We start from the raw sequence: 17,867 nt of genomic DNA, 5'->3' as shown, positions 1-17,867 counted from the left end.
GTAATCAGGAAAGTCATATTAAACTCAGATCAGCCATTCTCATCCAGAGTTCCTTCAAAGGTTTTTAGGTGTATCTTAAACTGTGGCTGCAAAGTTCCAGGGCCCACGCCAGCAGCAAGACACCAGTGATCTTTTAATGGTGGTATTCTTCCTACTTTCCATTGATGTAACTGAATTTTCGCAATTACCCCCAGACCTGAAAACAATTTGATTAATCTGGGGTGAATAGGTTGAGTAAGGCTGATCACTAAGCCCGTCAGAAAAAAAAAAGCAGCTGTGGCCAGATCACCAGATGAAAATAAAGGGAAGAAAATCTGTAAAATCAAAGTGATGCGGCCACATTTATCTGGTCTCTCACAGAACATTTAAATGCATTTTTTTTTTTTGTAGATATAGACTGCCTAATATCCTTTCTCATCAGCTGTATTATAGCAGTCTTATGACTTCTGTGAGTGTCTGGTTAAAGCTTGTACAAGGAGTTTTCATTCTACTCTGATTGTCCTGTGAGGCTGCAAGACCCTCTGTCTGGCCAGTGCTGATCACATGCACCCTCCCAAGAAAGAAGGGGGGGGGGGAGAATGTTCCAGCAATACACACTAAAATGAGCATGCGCAGAGTGCCCCCAAAAGCTCTGTTCTATCAGCAGTTGTATTGGGAACTGTGAAAGATGGACAGGATCAAACCGCATTTTTACACAATGCAGAGAATTAACACCGTAGGTTTCACATCGAGTATAACGAGCATGCTTTACTGCATATACAGTGGAACCTTGGATTACGAGCATAATCCGTTCCAGGAGAATGCTTGTAATCAAGTACTCGCATATCAAAGCGAGTTTCCCCCATTAAAGTCAATGGAAACGAAAAGAATTTGTTCCGCATTGACTGCAATGGCATGCAATACCACATGTGGCCGGGGGGGGGGGGCACCGGAGAGCCTCAGAAACACCTGAGGACACATCGGCTGAACTCGGAAAGGCTCGGGAACGAACTATTTCGAGATTTTCTGAACGGTGCTGTTCGGCTCTGCTCCGACGCCCCCCCCCCCCCCACCTCAGGCCAAACGCGGTATTGCACACCGCTTTGGCTTGAATCCTGCTTGTTTTGCGAGACAACACTCGCAAACCGAATCAGGATTTGTTTTAAATACTATGCTCGTATTGTGAAATGCTTGTTACCTGCGTTACTCGCAATCTGAGGTTCCGCTGTAATGAGTGATTTTACTGTTAAGGGTTTAGTAACACTTTAAGGTTGGTAAACTGCAATAAATTCAATTTTGTTTTTGAATTTAGATATACTTTAAAGGGGTTGCACACCTTTGTGTTTTTTCACCTTAATACCACCAAAAGAAATCTCTATTTGTGGGAACAAAATGCTAAAAATGTTTTTTGGGTTCAGTGTGGCATGACCGCGTAATTGTCATTCAAAGTATGACAACACTGAAAGCTGAAAATCGGCCTGGGCAGAAAGGGGCGAAAGTGCCTGGTATTGAAGTGGTTAAAGGGGGGCAGATCTGGGGGATTACAATCTGTAAAACAGATGTGATATAAACAGCTGGTCCCAAATTAAACTCGCTTATGTTTAGGAAGTGGAGATTGCATGTATCAACCAGTCATAAGCCCCCAACTTCAGGTACATCACCATTCTTCATCTCGAATACAAAATGTTTTTCTTTGCATATGGAAGTGTTATAGTGGCATTTCATAGTAAAGTGCTAATTTAGCTCTAAGCATTTTCATATGACTTTCAATCTTCGGTATGTACTATTATATACTGTATCATCGCTGACTGTGGAGACTTCACAATGGACCTCATGCAGCTTGCATTCTGTGCTTCTCCACTCTTCTTTCAAACTCTGGGACCTTAATTTCCAAATTAAATGGAAATTTGTACACAGTTTGTGATGATTTGCTGAACCAGGTCATCTACTGGTGTTGGTCCCCTGTGTTTTATCAAGTCCAAAGTCAGCGCATCGCTCTACCAGGAAATTCTAGAGCACTTCATGCTTCCCCCAACTGACCATTTTTTTTGGAGATGCCAATTTCATTTTACCGGAGGACTTGGCACCTGTCCACACTGCCAAATGTACCAATACCTGGTTTAATGATCATGGTATCACTGTGCTTGATTGGCCAGCAAACTCGTCTGACCTAAACCCCATAGAGAATCTATTGGGTATTGTCAAGAGGAAGATGAGAGACACCAGACCTAACAATGCAGAAAAGCTGAAGGCCGCTATCAAAGTAACCTGGGCTTCCATAACACCTCAGCAGTGCCACAGGCTGATCGTCTCCATGCCATGCCACATTGATGTAGTAATTTGTGAAAAAGGAGCACCGACCAAGTATTTAGTGCATACTATACTGTACATTAGGGATGAGCCCGATATTCAAGTCGACTCGGGTGTTCACCAAATAGCAAACAATTTGGGGTGTTCGTGGCAAATTCAAAAGCCGCGGAACACCCTTTAAAAATCTATGGGAGAACTCAAAAGTGCTCATTTTAAAGGTTAATATGCAAGTTATTGTCATAAAAAGTGTTTGGGGACCTGGGTCCTGCCACAGGGGACATGTATCAATGCAAAAATACGTTTTAAAAACGGCTGGTTTTTTTCGGGAGCAGTGATTTTAATAATGCCTAAAGTGAAACTATAAAAGTGAAAAATTCCTTTAAATTTCGTACCTGGGAAACATACCTATAGTATGCCTGTAAAGTAGCACGTTTCCCGTGTTTAGAACTGTCCCTGCACAAAGTGTAATTTCTAAAGGAAAAAAAGTCATTTAAAATTACTCACGGCTATTCATGAATCGTCGGGTCCCGGCAATACAGATCAAAGTCATTGAAAAAAAATGGCAGGGGTCCCCCCCCCCCAGTCCATTAACAGGCCCTTTGGTATGAATTAAAAAAAAAAATGGCGTAGGGGTTCCCCCCAAAAATCCATACCAGACCCTTATCCGAGCATGCAACCTGGCAGGCCGCAGGAAAAGAGGGGGGGGACGAGAGAGCGCCCCCCCTCCTGAACCGTAGCAGGCCACATGCCCTCAACATGGAGGACGTCCCCATGTTGATGGGGACAAGGGCCTCATCCCCACAACCCTTGCCCGGTGGTTGTGGGTTTCTGCGGGCGGAGGGGCTTATCAAAATCAGGAAACTCCCAGATGCTGGCCCCCCCATGTGAATTGGTAACGGTGACAAAAGTGACAAAAAAGGTAAAAAAAAAAAAGACACACACAGCTTGGGACAAAAAACCCTTCTACGACTTGGACCCGCCACTACGAATGATACAGCCTCCTCCGAGGCTCCCGGACGAATGACGCACTGCCCATTTGACATTTATATAACCGAGGGCGGGGCCACCCGTGACAGGTCGTAGAAGGATTTACAGAGCTGGAATTTTTTTTTTATTAACCACTTGCTTACTGGGCACATATACCCCCTTCCTGCCCAGGCAAAATTTCAGCTTTCAGCACTGTCACGCTTTGAATGATAATTGCGTGGTCGTGCGACGTGGCTCCCAAACAAAATTGACGTCCTTTTTTTCCCACAAATGTAGCTTTCTTTTGGTGGTATTTGATCATCTCTGCGGTTTTTATTTTTTGCGATATAAACATAAATAGAGCGACAATTTTGAAAACAAAACACAATTTTTTACTTTTTGCTATAATAAATATCCAATTAAAAAAATATATATTTATTTTTTTCTCAGTTTAGGCCAATACATATTCTTCTACATATTTTTAGTAAAAATAAAAGTCGCAATAAGCGTATAGTGATTGGTTTGCGCAAATGTTATAGCGCCTACAAAATAGAGGATAGAATTATGATTTTTTTTTTTTTTTTACTAGTAATGGTGGCGATCTGTGATTTTTGTCAGGACTGCAATATTAAGGCGGACACATCGGACACTTTTGACACATTTTTGGGACCATTCACATTTATACAGCGAACAGTGCTATAAATATGCACTGATTATTGTATAAATGTGACTGGCAGGGAAGGGGTTAATGTGTGCCCTGCTAGGTGATTCTTACTGTGGGGGGGGGGACTGACTGGAGGAGGTGACCGATGGTTGTCCCTATGTACAAGGGACACACCATCGGTCTCCTCTCCCTGACAGGACGTGGAGCCCCCCCGACCGCAGACCCCCACAACCACCGGGCAAGGGTTGTGGACATCCTCCCTGTGTTGAGGGCATGTGGCCCCCCTCTTTTCTTGCGGCCTGCCAGGTTGTGTGCGGCCTGCCAGGGTCTGGTATGGATTTTTGGGGGGGAACCCCACGCCATTTTTTTGTGTATTGAGCTGAATGAGAGAAATCCTGAAGAGAAATGAACACATGTGCGAATCAGATGCGTACCCATAGAAGATAATAGGCCTGAATTCGCACCTGAGCCGCACCGCAATGCCTAGAAAACGCACACGTTTTTTCGGCAATGCGCAGTGCGAATGCATCGCACATATGTGAACCAGCCTCATTGAAATCAATGTATTTTATAATGTTATGCGAATTGGATGCGGTTTAAGTCGCAACCAATTCGCATAGGTGTGAACCCGGCCTTAAAATGAGCACTTTTGACTTTTCATGTTCGTGTTTTGCCTGTTCGCATGTTCTGGTGCGAAAACCGAACCGGGGGGTGTTCGGCCCATCCCTACTGTACATAGACTAACTTTCAGTACACACACAAACACACGTTTCAACTCTATTGGGAAGGCTGTCCACAAGGTTTAGGAGTGTGTCTATGGGAATGTTTGACCATTCTTCCAGAAGTGCATTTCTGAGGTCAGGCACTGATGTTGGACGAGAAGGCCTTGCTCGCAGTGTTCTATTGGGTTGGGGTCAGGACTCCACCCCAAACTCACTCATCCATGTCTTTATGGACCTTGCTTTGTACACTGGTGCAGTCATTTTGGAACAGGAAGGGGCCATCCCCAAACATGCACATTAACTTTAATAGCATCCCAATCTTAGTCCGTAGGGTTCAATATTGAGTTAGCCCACTGTTTGCAGCTATAAGCTTTCACACTGAAAGCGCTGGCCATTAGCGCTTGTTTTAGTAGCGCTTTTAACCCACCAAAAATGTGTTAAAAACTGTCATTTTGCTGCGCTTTGAAATCGCTGACCATTCATTCCAATGGGCAGGGCATTTTGGGAGAGCTAAATACAGCGCTCCCAACCCACCTCAAAGATGCTGCTTGCAGGACTTTTCTGAATGCACCGCCCCATTGTGAAAAGACACACTGGAATGAATGGGAGACGGTTTTCAGGCGCTTAGCAGAGGCTATTTCCAGCGCTAAAGTGCCTGAAAACCGCCCCAGTGTTAAAGGGGTCTTAAAAGTGTGTCTATGGGAATATTTGACCATTCTTCCAGAAGTGCATTTGTGAGGTCAGGCACTGAAGTTGGACGAGAAGGCCTGACTCGCAGTCTCCACTCTAATTTATCCAAAAGGTGTTCTATAGGGTTGAGGTCAGGAATCTGTGCAGGCCAGTCAAGTTTCTCCACCTCAAACTCGCTCATCCATGTCTTTATGGACCTTGCTTTGTGCACTGGATTATGGTGTGGGTTTGTTTTTCATGGATTGGGCTTGGTCCCCTAGTTCCAGTGAAGGGACCTCCTAAGGCGTCAGCATACCAAGACATTTTGGACAAATTTATGCGCCCAACTTTGTGGAAACAGCTTCCTGTTCCAACATGACTGCACACAAAGCCGATGGACAAATCAGCTTGGGATGACTACATCACAGGATCTTTGGACAGGTAAGTGTCCTTATATTAAAAAGTTAGCAGCTACAATATTTGAATGCGATGGTGACAAAAGAGAGTGAAAAAGAGAACACTGTCAGCCAGGTGTGGTGTCAGAGGAATGTAGGAGACAGAGGGAGTGATAGAAATGTTACAGGACGTGTGGGTGACTAAAGAACGTCAGAAGGTAAACAAATGGCAGGAATGTGGCATGACGGGGGAAGAGTGATAGAGGTACACAAACAGGAGAAGAACTAATAGTGGCAGAGCCTGAGGAAACCTACAGCCTGGAGTCTTGGCAGGCAAGTTGAATAGTTGGCTTCTTCAGGCAAGATCTGGAGCATGCCCAGTCTTTTTGACTCCAGATCTCATATTTAAGAGGACCTGTCATGCTTTACATTCCTTGTAATAGGAAAAAAAAAATTACCCAATTTATTTTTTATTTTTTAAAGTGTCAAAATAAAACTAAAATAAATAAGAGAAAAAAAAATGTTTTTTTAAAGCGACCCGTCCCGTCGAGCTCGCGCACGGAAGCGAATGCATACGTGAGCAGCGCTCGCATAGAAAAACGGAGTTTAAACCACATGTGAGGTATTGCTGCGATCGTTAGAGCGAGAGCAAACTTTTTTTTAAACATTACCTATGGAGATTTTTTACAGGTAAAAGTTTGTCGCCATACCACGAGCAGGCGCAACTTTGAAGCGTGACATGTTGGGTATCAATTTACTCAGTGTAACATTATCTTTCACAATATAAAAAAAAATGGGCTAACTTTACTGTCCGTTTACTGTAACTTTATTGTCTTATGTTTTAAAAAAAAGTGCGCTTGTAAGACCGCTGCGCAAATATCGTGTGACAAAAAGTATTGCAATGATCGCCATTTTATTCTCTAGGGTGTTAGAAAAAAATATATAATGTTTGGGGGTTCTAAGTAATGTTTTAGCAAAAAAATTTTTTTTTATTAAAGTGGTTGTAAACCCACTTTTTTCACTTTTACCTACAGGTAAGTCTATAATAAGGCTTACCTGTAGGTATAAAGAATATCTCCTAAACCTGTACAGTTTAGGAGATATTCCCCTCGCAATGCGCCGCTTATTGCAGCGGCGCATGTGCAGGGGGGATCCACGGCGAAAGGACCGGCAGCCGCCGGACCTTGCCGAATTTAAATCTCCCGCGCGCACGCGTGGGAGTGACGTCATCGCCGCTCCAGCCAATCATAGCTGGAGCGGCGATACCCGGAAGACACGCCGGAGTAAGATGACATCTCGCTCGGCGTGGACCAGGTAAGTGTTCTTCACCTTGTTCCGAGGTAAGTATTTCATAATCAGCCAGTATGCGGTGCATACTAGCTGATTATGCCTTTTGCCTTGCAGGTTTGAAAAAAAAAAAAATAAGTTTATGCGATTTACAACCGATTTCACTTGTAAACACCAAATCTCAGAAAGAGGCTCGGTCCTTAACCTCTATACTACCAGCTGCCGTCAATTTATGGCGGCAAGGTAGCTCAGTTGTTCTGACAGGACGTCATATGACGTCCTCGTCTTTTAAAGCCGCTAGGGGGCGCGCACGTGCACCCATCGCGTTACTGGGAACACAATGCGTGATGGCCGCTGGGCACCCGCGATTGCTCAGTAACTGAGCAGGACCGTGGATCTGTGTGTGTAAACACAAACCGATGCATAGGGACACAGATCGGTCTCCTCTCTCGCTGACAGGACATGGATCTGTGTGTTTACACACACAGATTCATGTCCTTGTCTCTGTAACCGCCGATTTCTGCAGTGCCGGAAGCGGAAATTTCACTGGGCAGGAAGGGGGTATATGTGCCCAGTAAGCAAGTGGTTAATTGTGTAAGTATCGGGAAGAGAAAGTACAGTATATGGGGTTTATGGTATATATTATTATTGTTTCAGTTCCACTTATATTAAAGATGTTTAACATGCTAAGTTTAACAGCTTGTAAAAAGAAAGGAAGAAATCCTGTGCGTTTTTTTTTAACATGCACAAACTAGTGGTGCTACCAAAGCAGTGTGACAAAAAAAAAAGACCCATAAGAAGTGTTTTGTAGTCAAAGACACAGCGGGCTCATAGACTTGCATTGTAAGAAGCACCAATAAAGCACAACCATTTTGTAGCAAAGCAGGAAGCAGAAACTGCATATGTAATGGAAAGGTTGAGCTGTGCTCCAGTACACATGTATTACAGTATATTGTAATACTATATTTTATAAAAACATGATTCAAAAAAATCGGGGGAAAACCAGTGTTATTTTCACCTACTACAGAAGATCTCCCCTGGAGCCTAAACACGGCCGAAAAACGCCGGGTGCTCCTTCATGACATGCGCCGCTTGAGAGCGGATGTCGTCCTATTGCAGGAAACACACTTTAGAGACGGCTCCCTTCCGGTGCTTAGGAATCGTTTCTACCCCCATGTCTATTACTCTACGTATGCAGAGGCCAAGTCTAGGGGGGTATCGATCCTCATTTCGGCAAGAGTACCGTGGACATGCACAGACACAAAGACAGACACGCAGGGAAGATTTCTGTTCCTGAGGGGTCGGGTTGGAGGTAACCCTTGGGAATCTTTACGCTCCGAACGACCACCAAGACGTATTCATTAAACGCCACATAGGGAGCGACTTACAAAGTACAGGGAGGGACAGTTGATTGTGGGCGGTGATCTCAACATACTGTTGGCACTGTCGGAGGATATCTTCTCCGGTACCTCATCCACCCCACGAGACACGCGCAAGCGCATTGGTGCGGCCCTGCACTCCGCTCAACTGATTGATGCATGGCGCCTACTCCATCCGGGGGAGAGGGATTACACTTTTCACTCAAGGCCACACCAGGTGTACACTTGTATTGACTACTTCCTGATCCCTCATGAACACCTGCATGCGCTCAGAGACGTTACTATAGGGTCAATAACATGGTCGGATCACGCCCCGATCGGCTTGCGATACGCCATTTCAGACATTTACGCGACACAGAGGCGGCCATGGAGACTGAACGAAGGTCTCCTACAGGACCCCGAGGTTCTGGCAGACGTGGTGAGAAAGATCGGACATTATTTTGACTCCAACAACACGCCCGGCAGTGACTCGGGGGTGGTGTGGGAGGCGCACAAGGCGGTGATTAGGGGCATCCTTATTAAGCACGGCGCCTGCCTAAAGCGGCAACGGACGACCCAACTGAACCAACTACTGCAGGAACTGCAAAGCCTAGAAACAAACCACAAACTAGCACCCACCAGACGATTGGGAGCTGAGCTTGACAGCATCCGCACAAAAATAACGGACCTGTTGACCTTTAAAGCCAAAGCGGCGCTACAGATTTGCAGAAAGAAAATTTACGAATCCGGGGACAAATGCGGTAGACTCCTAGCCCAAACATTACAATCACAAAAGCTAATGTCCTACATCCCGCACATTACATCCGCCGGTGCCCAGAGAGCTTCCCTGCCCCAACACATTACGGAAGAGTTTAGAGCTCATTACAACTCCCTCTATAACCTAAACACGGCACCCCACACCCAGAATGCGACAGCTAAATACATAGCCGATTCCCACATGCCATCGCTGTCAACGGAAACCAGGGATTTATTGGAAGACCCCATCACACTGCCAGATCTGCAGATGGCTCCTAAAGCCACCAAATCTGGTAAGGCCCCAGGTCCGGACGGCCTCACGGCCACTTACTATAAGACCCTCCTCCCTTCCCTAGGCCAACACATGGTGAAACTATACAATGACCTCAGTTCGGGGAAAACACTACACAGGGACACGTTAAAAGCACAGATATCAGTCATACACAAGGAAGGAAAGGACCCGGCGCAATGTGGGAGCTACCGCCCAATTTCCCTTCTGAACACAGACCTCAAACTTTTCACTAAGCTCATCGCCAATAGACTACAACGACATCTACCGCACCCGATCCACTTAGATCAGGTAAGCTTTGTACCAACTAGGGAAGCTAGAGACAACACAACCAAGGTCTTAAATCTCCTACACATAGCGAACGCCACCAAGTCACTATGCATATTCTTGGGTACAGACGCAGAGAAAGCGTTCGACAGGGTTAAGTGGGAATTTATTTTCGCGACGCTGAATCAAATAGGGTTGGGGACCAAAATTATGAATTGGATAGCAGCGACGTATTCGGGACCGACGGCCAGGGTCAGGGCAAACGGTGTTCTCTTCGAAACCTTCCGAATAACTAATGGCATGAGGCAGGGATGCCCACTATCATCCCTGCTGTTTGCACTGTCTCTGGAACCCTTCCTGTGCCACATTAGATTAAACTCCGGCATCACTGGGATAGAAGTTAAAGGCGTACAATACAAGGTATCGGCCTATGCGGAGGACCTGATGTTCTCCCTGTCGAAACCAGCTGACTCCCTGCCCAACCTGGTGCAGGAGTTCGATATATACGGCAGGTCTCCAATTTAATAGGTATATAAAAAAAATAAAGATTGTGTCATACCTATAATATTTGACACCCAAGGTGGATCATTTTTTAACACCTCCCTGCTGTATATGATAAAATGATCTGAATTAAAATGTACAAGATTAAAAAAAAAAGAAACGATCAAAAAATAAATATAGACAGACATTCCTTCTCCATTCCCTGGAGACAGAGGAGGCATCCCTGGGTGCTACAGCGAATGCACCTGTGGTTAAATGGGCTCTTTTCAATTATAAACCCGAGGGTTTCAGATGTATGGGAGCTTTTTCTCTATCCCTTTCATGTGATTTGGCGAGGACTTTTAACGCCATTCCTTGAATCTATCGATTCCGTCCTCCTATGGGTTGTAGGGACGAGGAGTTCTTTTGAGCGCTTTATACAAAGGGGAGGCACCTGCATTCTTTGAGACATCCGGAGACACATACCCCTGCATTCCTTGGCACAGGTTTTTAAAGGAGAAATGTGATACTGTTAAATACCTTGAAGAAGAATGTTTTCATTCGAAACGCGTCGGTTTATCCGCCCAAATTTGCCATCAGTCTTCTGGTGATGGTATTCCATGACGGACAGTATCTATGTCACATTTCTTATTCAATCTTATATTATATATATTCTTCATTTATTTTGTACTGTCAATTTTGGAATATTTATATTTTGTAATAAATTTGTATATTCTTTGTAAATTTTTTGAGCTTATTATTTGTTGCCTTTAAAATCCCAACCCTTTTTGACTTTTTTTTAATTGTTATAGACAGACTCCCTTACATTGGTGATCAGTGGAAAATGGCTCCTTATATTGGTGTTCAGTGAAGGGGCCCCTTAATTGCTGGTTATTGAAAAAGTGTCTCCTTACACTTATGTTCATTGAAAGAGGTGCATCCTTACATTTTTGTTCAGTGAGAGTAAGACTGTTCCTTAACCACTGCAGTTGTACAGCGGCAGGTTGGCTCAGCTGCGCGAATTGCCGTCCTTGTACGTCGGGCACGTACATGGTGATCTGTGGGCGCTCGCCCACAGATTCGCTAGCGGGGGATCCAATCAGCAGGTCCGACGGACCCAATGTCTGCCTGCCACCTGCGATTGCTCCACAGAGAGGCAGAACGGGGATCTGCCAGTGTAAACAAACAGATCCCTGTCAGGGAATAGAGAGAGATTGTCTATTTCTAGTGATTAGGAACAGAGATCTCTCGCTACTCCCCATCAGTCCACTCCCCCACAATGTTAGAAAGACCTCCTTGGTCCTATAAGTGTCAAAAGTGTCTGAATTGTCCGCCGCAATGTCGCAGTCCCACCAAAAATCACTGCCATTACTAGTAAAACAAAATTAAATAATAAAAATACCATACATCTATTCCCTATTTTGTATATGCTATAACTTTTGTACAAACCAATCAATATACGCTTATTGAAATTTTTGTTTAACAAAAATATGTGGTAGAATACATATTGGCCTAAACTGATGAAGAAATTAATTTATTTAATTTTTTGGGGGGGAATATTATAGCAAAAAGTAAACAATATATATTTTAATTGCCAGTCTTTTTTGTATATAGCACAAAATACCACCACCAAAGCTCTATTTGTGGGGGGGGGGAAGACATCAATTTTGTTTGTCAGTTAAAACAACGCAGTGCTGTATCGCAAAAAAATGGCCTGGTCATTAAGGGGGCAAATCCTTCCAGTCCTTAAAGTGGTTGTAAACCCTTACAGACCACTTTGACCTACAGGTAAGCCTAGATTAAGGCTTACCTGTAGGTCCAAGGAATATCTCCTTAACCTACACGGTTAAGGAGATATTCCCAAGAAAGACATCATCGATGTCTACGGCGCATAGCGTGCCGCTACTAACGGCTCCCACGTGCACGCGCGGGAGTGACGTCATCGCTGCTCCGGCCAGTCACATAGCCGGAGCAGCGATACCCGGAAGTCACTCCAGGTATCATGCCCGCAACGGAGGTGGTGTCCGAGGACCGCTGCAGGGGCTTCGTTCTCAGGTAAGTAATTTATGAGCTAGTATGCTATGCATACTAGCTGATAATGTCTTTGAATTGCAGGTTTTTTTTTTTTTTTTTAAGAGAGGGCTTACTTTCTTTTTAAGTGTTAAACTGTAGGTCAGTTGAAAGAGTGGACCATTTTATTGGAGGTCAATGGGAATATTGCCACGCTAATGGAGGTCAGAAATATTGGAATATTTTTTCTGCATAACTTGGTTTGTAAGTTCCTGAGTCCCCACAGGGGATAGGACATTAGGCTGCATTCAGTAGATAGCGCATATATTTTTGTATACTGTAACTGGATAGATATGGACACCGCCTGAATTCGAGGTGAGATCTCTGGCTGAATTCAAAGTATCCAGATAACAAAGAAGTGTGTCAGACTGTTGAGAGCTTTCTTCAGTGATGGACAGAGGAGCTTGTGCCTGCAGGTCTGCTGTGAAGGAGACTAGGAAATACCTGGAACTTGTAGTTCTGCGTGGCATTGTGAAGGACCTCTGCCCTCTGCCTGGACTTCCTCCGCTGAGGCTCTGAATTGCTGGCCCATGCCCTGGACTTAACCTTTGCTGTACGGGAATGTAGCCTGCTACTCACTAAGCATGGATTGTTGCCCTGTTACTCTGGACTAAGTACTGATCTACGCGTGTGTTCTGTTCCACCCATACTTCCATTACAGCCACCTTTACAGACAGGTAAAAAGACCCCCCCCCCCCCTTGGTGTCATGCTGCTGGCTCTGACAAGTGGCATTGGCCCCATCAGATGGTAGATCAGTTAGCCTATGCCAACCGCTGAAAGAACCCTAAGGTTTCCATGAAATCCTGGTTGAGAATGGCTGATTTAAACCATAATTGTTGTCTCATGTTTCCCTGTTACTGGAGAACAGTCTGCTCTATTTCTGTGGTTTCATTATTATTTTGCTGATGTATATTTAAAAATGTACATCAGAAATCTCATTAAACTTTTTATTTATACCACAGAAAAATGCCATCTGAGGTTAATTTTCCTTCAGGATATAAAAAAAAAAAATAGCAAATTCTTAGCCAAATTAGATTGCTATTTTAATTTATTCCCTGGCCTAATTCTAGGTTATATATGTCCCCTTCCAGCTTTTGTGGATTTCTGTTGTAAAGTATATACATTAGCAGGCATATGATACGACTACTTTCTCAGGTCTTGAGAATGATCAGCGTGTTATTCTGGGTAATCCTATTACAGTGGAAAAAGTTATTACTACTATTAAATCATTTCCTAGTGGTGAGACTACTGTTCTTGATGGGCAGCCAATAGAGTGGTATGTGCATTCCATGGAGGATCTGGCCCCGCTCTTGTTACAAACATATTAGAAAGTTTTGTAAATGGTAGACTTCACTCTTTAATAAAAGAAGAGGCAGTGTTTCTGGAGTAAAAAATCACAATAATCAGAGCTATAAAACTCACATCCGTTTATTGAACGTTTAATAGAAACCTCTCACTTTTGACCTCCCCTAAACATTTAAACTCTTTTGATTTTGTGTGGTGGGTGGATCTTTTTTTTTAACACACATAATTTATTTAAATTTTTTTAAATTGTGTTTTTTTTTATTTTCATATGTAAAAGGCAGCATACCAGCAGCTGTCTGCATATATTAATGTGCAAGGGATAGTGGTACAGGGGAGCTGGAAATGTATTTTCACAGGTTATAAGTCATTATAAGTAGGCTGCTCATCACAGACCGAGATTCGCCCAGGAGAGCGCACAGGTAAAAAAAAAAAAAAATCTTTACAACCACTCAATTGTGACCAACTAGTCACTTTCCCCAGGAAATAGCGCAACAATGCAAAAGGGGCAGTCAACCAATAAGATTTTAGATGAAAGTGAGATCAGCAAAGTAGTAACTCCCAAATGCCAGACGGTTTCTATAGATGCTGCCTTGGCCCGTGGGTACTAGGCTTAAAGGGTCACTAAAGGAACTTTTTTTTTTAGCTAAATAGCTTCCTTTACCTTACTGCAGTCCTGGTTTCATGTCCTCATTGCTAGTTTTTGCTCTGATGTTGCTGCAATACTACTCTGTTCTGGACACTTCCTGGTTGTCTGGCTCCGTATGAAAAAAGTCATGGGAGAGTTTAGTTTCGTTTTCCTAGCCATGACTCTCTATGGCACTGTCCAGCACAGAGGCTTGAAATAACATGCAAAGACTAAACTAGTTTCAGTTTCGTTTTTGCATCTAAGAGGCACATTAAATGATTGATTTTTATTTATTTTTAATCGTTTTTAAAAGGAATCAGTTACCGTATTTATTGGCGTATACTGCGCACTTTTTTGCCCTGAAAATCAGGGCAAAATCGTGGGTGCGCGGTATACGCCGATATCCGCTTTCGGGCAGTCTTGGCTCCTCCCGCGCTGACGTCCTGGACGTCAGGGCGAGAGTAGCTGAGCATTGTCGACAATACACGAGTGTACTGCGCTCTGTATATGTCGGCGCGGGGAGGACGCGAGGACCCTGCAGAAGGACGCCGGACCCGACGAAGAGGACACCCGAAGCCGTAGACGGATGCCGGACCCGACGAGGCCGCCGCGCAAGACACCAAAACTGTAAGTACAAAACAACTTTTTTTCCACAGGATTCGGGGCAACTTTAGGGGTATACGCGGGAGCGCGCTATACCCTGATAAATACGGTAACTATTATGTCGCTATACCCTGTAAACAGTCATTTCAGCAAAACATTTTTTTTCCTTTAGCGATCCTTTAACTTTACACCAAGTTCACCGTATGGACCACTTATGTGTTTATACATGTTGATCATTGGGCTTCCTATTTGCAAAAGGAGGCAGCAATATTCCCAGAGACTGCTGAATCTGGGTTGGTAAAAGAAAAATCCTAAAATAAAGCGTGCTGCTAATCAAAACAATATATGGCATTTCAGATATTGCCAAAAACTTGCTGGGACTCGAATCACTGTGGCAATGTTCAGCAATAGTGTTAAAAAAAAACTGTTAAGGTTGAAGATTTTAGAAAGCGTGAAGATGAAAGACCCACTTTAGGGCAGAGCTAGAAATTTCTGAGGCTTCTTCTGTAATCACTGACTGGTGGTAAAATCTCAGAAATTTCTAGCTCTGCCCTAAAGTGGGTCTTTCATCTTCATGCTTTCTAAAATCTTCAACCTTAACAGTTTTTTAACACTATTGCTGAACATTGCCACAGTGATTCGAGTCCCAGCAAGTCTTTGGCAATATCTGTATATTGGTTCTTTCCCTCGCTTTTCTCTCTGGCACCGCTATAAGTGAATTCTTCAGTAAACTATGCCCATTAGTTTACTAAGCCCTTACAATAATACAGTGTGGTGGATAGTTTCTGGTGAAGTTTTAGGCAGAATGTCGGGTTGTGGGTTAAGCAAAAAAGTGAAATATACACTATATTACCAAAAGTATTGGGACACCTGCTTTACACGCACATGACCTTTAATGGCATCCCAGTCTTAGCCCGTAGGGTTCAATATTGAGTTGACCCACCCTTTGCAGCAATAACAGCTTCAACTCTTCTGGGAAGACTGTCCACAAGGTTTAGGAGTGTGTCTATGAGAATGTTTGACCATTCTTCCAGGTCATTTGTGAGGTCAGGCACTGATGAGAAGGCCTGGATAGCAGTCTCCGCTAAGATTCCCAAAGGTGTTCCATCAGGTTGAGGTCCGGATTCTGTGCAGGCTAGTCAAGTTCCTCCACCCCAAACTCACTCTTCGTCTTTATGGACCTTGTTTGTGTACTGGTGCGCAGTCATGTTGGAACAGGAAGGGACCATCCCCAAACTGTTCCCACACATTTGGGAGCATGAAATTGTCTAAAATGCCTTGGTATGCCGACACCTTAAGAGTTCCTTTTACTGGAACAAAGGGGCCAAGCCCAACCCCTGAAAAAACACAAAACCCACATAATCCCCTTACCGTCAAATGATTTGGACCAGTGCACAAATCAAGGTCCATAAAGACATCAATGAGTGAGTTTGGGGTGGAGAAACTTGACTGGCCTGCACAGAGACGTCAACCGGATTGAACACCTTTGGGATGAATTAACCTTGTCGACAACCTTCCCAGAGAAGTTGAAGCTGTTATAGCTGCAAAGGGTCGGCCAACTCAATATTGAACCCTATGGACTAAGACTGGGATGCCATTTTACGCACATGTTCATTTGCGTGTAAAGGCAGGCATCCCACCTTTCTGTTAAAAAAAAAGGCAGGCATCCCAAGACTTTTGTTAATATAGTGAATGTTAAAAGAAAAAAAAAACATGGGAAATGTGCTATACACATTTTCTGAATGGCCTCTGCACTATTATACCATAATATGCTAGTATGCACTAAGGCTGCAACTAACGATTATTTTCATAATCGATTAGTTGGCCGATTATTGTTTTGATTAATTGGATAATAGCCTTAAAAAAATTGCAGCAAAAACACATTGCATACTTTTCTGCAGCTTCTCCATTGAAGTATAATGAACCAAAAAAAAACAAAACAGCACCAATTTGCGTTAAAAAGTCCTTGCCCTTTCCAAATATGCAGCAGCTGAAAAAAAATCATGGATGTGAACGTGTCCCATAGGAAAACATGTAAATGAACTGTAGTGTGTTTCTGCAAAAAGCACCAAAAAACAGAGGTGTGACCTCGGCCTGAGATGTTTAGTAACATAATAGGGTTGAAAAAACAAAAATAAGTACAAAAAGAGCAAATAATCACTACTGTAAGGGGGTCAATTTTTTTACTGTGGGACAGTGAAAGTAATATTTACAGTAGCGATTTGCTTTTTTGTACTATAAAGGGCAAATTTTTGTTTATTTTAACCCTATTATGTTACTGGGCGATTAATTGATTATGAAAATTGTACTCGATTAATTTCATAATCGATTAGTTGTTTCAGGCCTAGTATGCACCACATACTAATACATTATGGCAGCCTTGGCAGGAGTTCCAACCACAATTAGCATTTTTTAAATGTATGTCCTTTCATCCTGAGTTTTTATAATATAAATCCGGTCACTTACTATTTTACAATCCGCCCCCGATCCGCATAGATTTTCAAAAAAGATAGTTTATAAAACGATGTCTACACCGTTGTCATTTTGCTTGTGGGCATTGTGAAGCCTACAAGCACTTACTTCCTGGAAGTCTTGGATGGGGAGTGATAATTGGACAGCGCACTGCATCCTGGGAAATGATGACACACATTTCCCAGGAGCATTAGAGGGAGATGATGTCAGAATCCTAGGTGCTTTCAAAGGCAGATTTCATGGGACAGCATAGGTCTAATGAGCACAATAACAAAAACACTTTTTTGGGATGGAAACTCCACTTTAAAACAGAGCCCTCCAGTGGTATGCCGTCATCCCTGCCGGCACTCCCGTCTTCCTTCCAGGGCCATGCTCTTCTGCCATTTGATGATTTGATTCCTGCGTATGCACCCGAAAGTCAGCATAGCAGCACGATGCAGAACATCACTGCACATGCACAGTGACATCATCAGCTGGAGTCAATGCGAGTATCCCCCAATGTAACACACTTAGGGGATATTCACTGTACCTACAGGTACGTTTTTCAATAAGCTTACCTGTAGGTACAATTGCGAATAAGAGTTTACTACTGCTTTAAAAAAATTATATTCTTCATTAAATAAAAACAAATTTTGTCTAAAACGTATTA

The sequence above is a fragment of the Rana temporaria genome, chromosome 2, assembly GCF_905171775.1.
Source record: "Rana temporaria chromosome 2, aRanTem1.1, whole genome shotgun sequence".
Taxonomy (NCBI): Eukaryota; Metazoa; Chordata; class Amphibia; order Anura; family Ranidae; genus Rana; species Rana temporaria.
The sequence above is the reverse complement of the archived record's forward strand: the minus strand, read 5'-3'. Positions refer to the sequence as shown.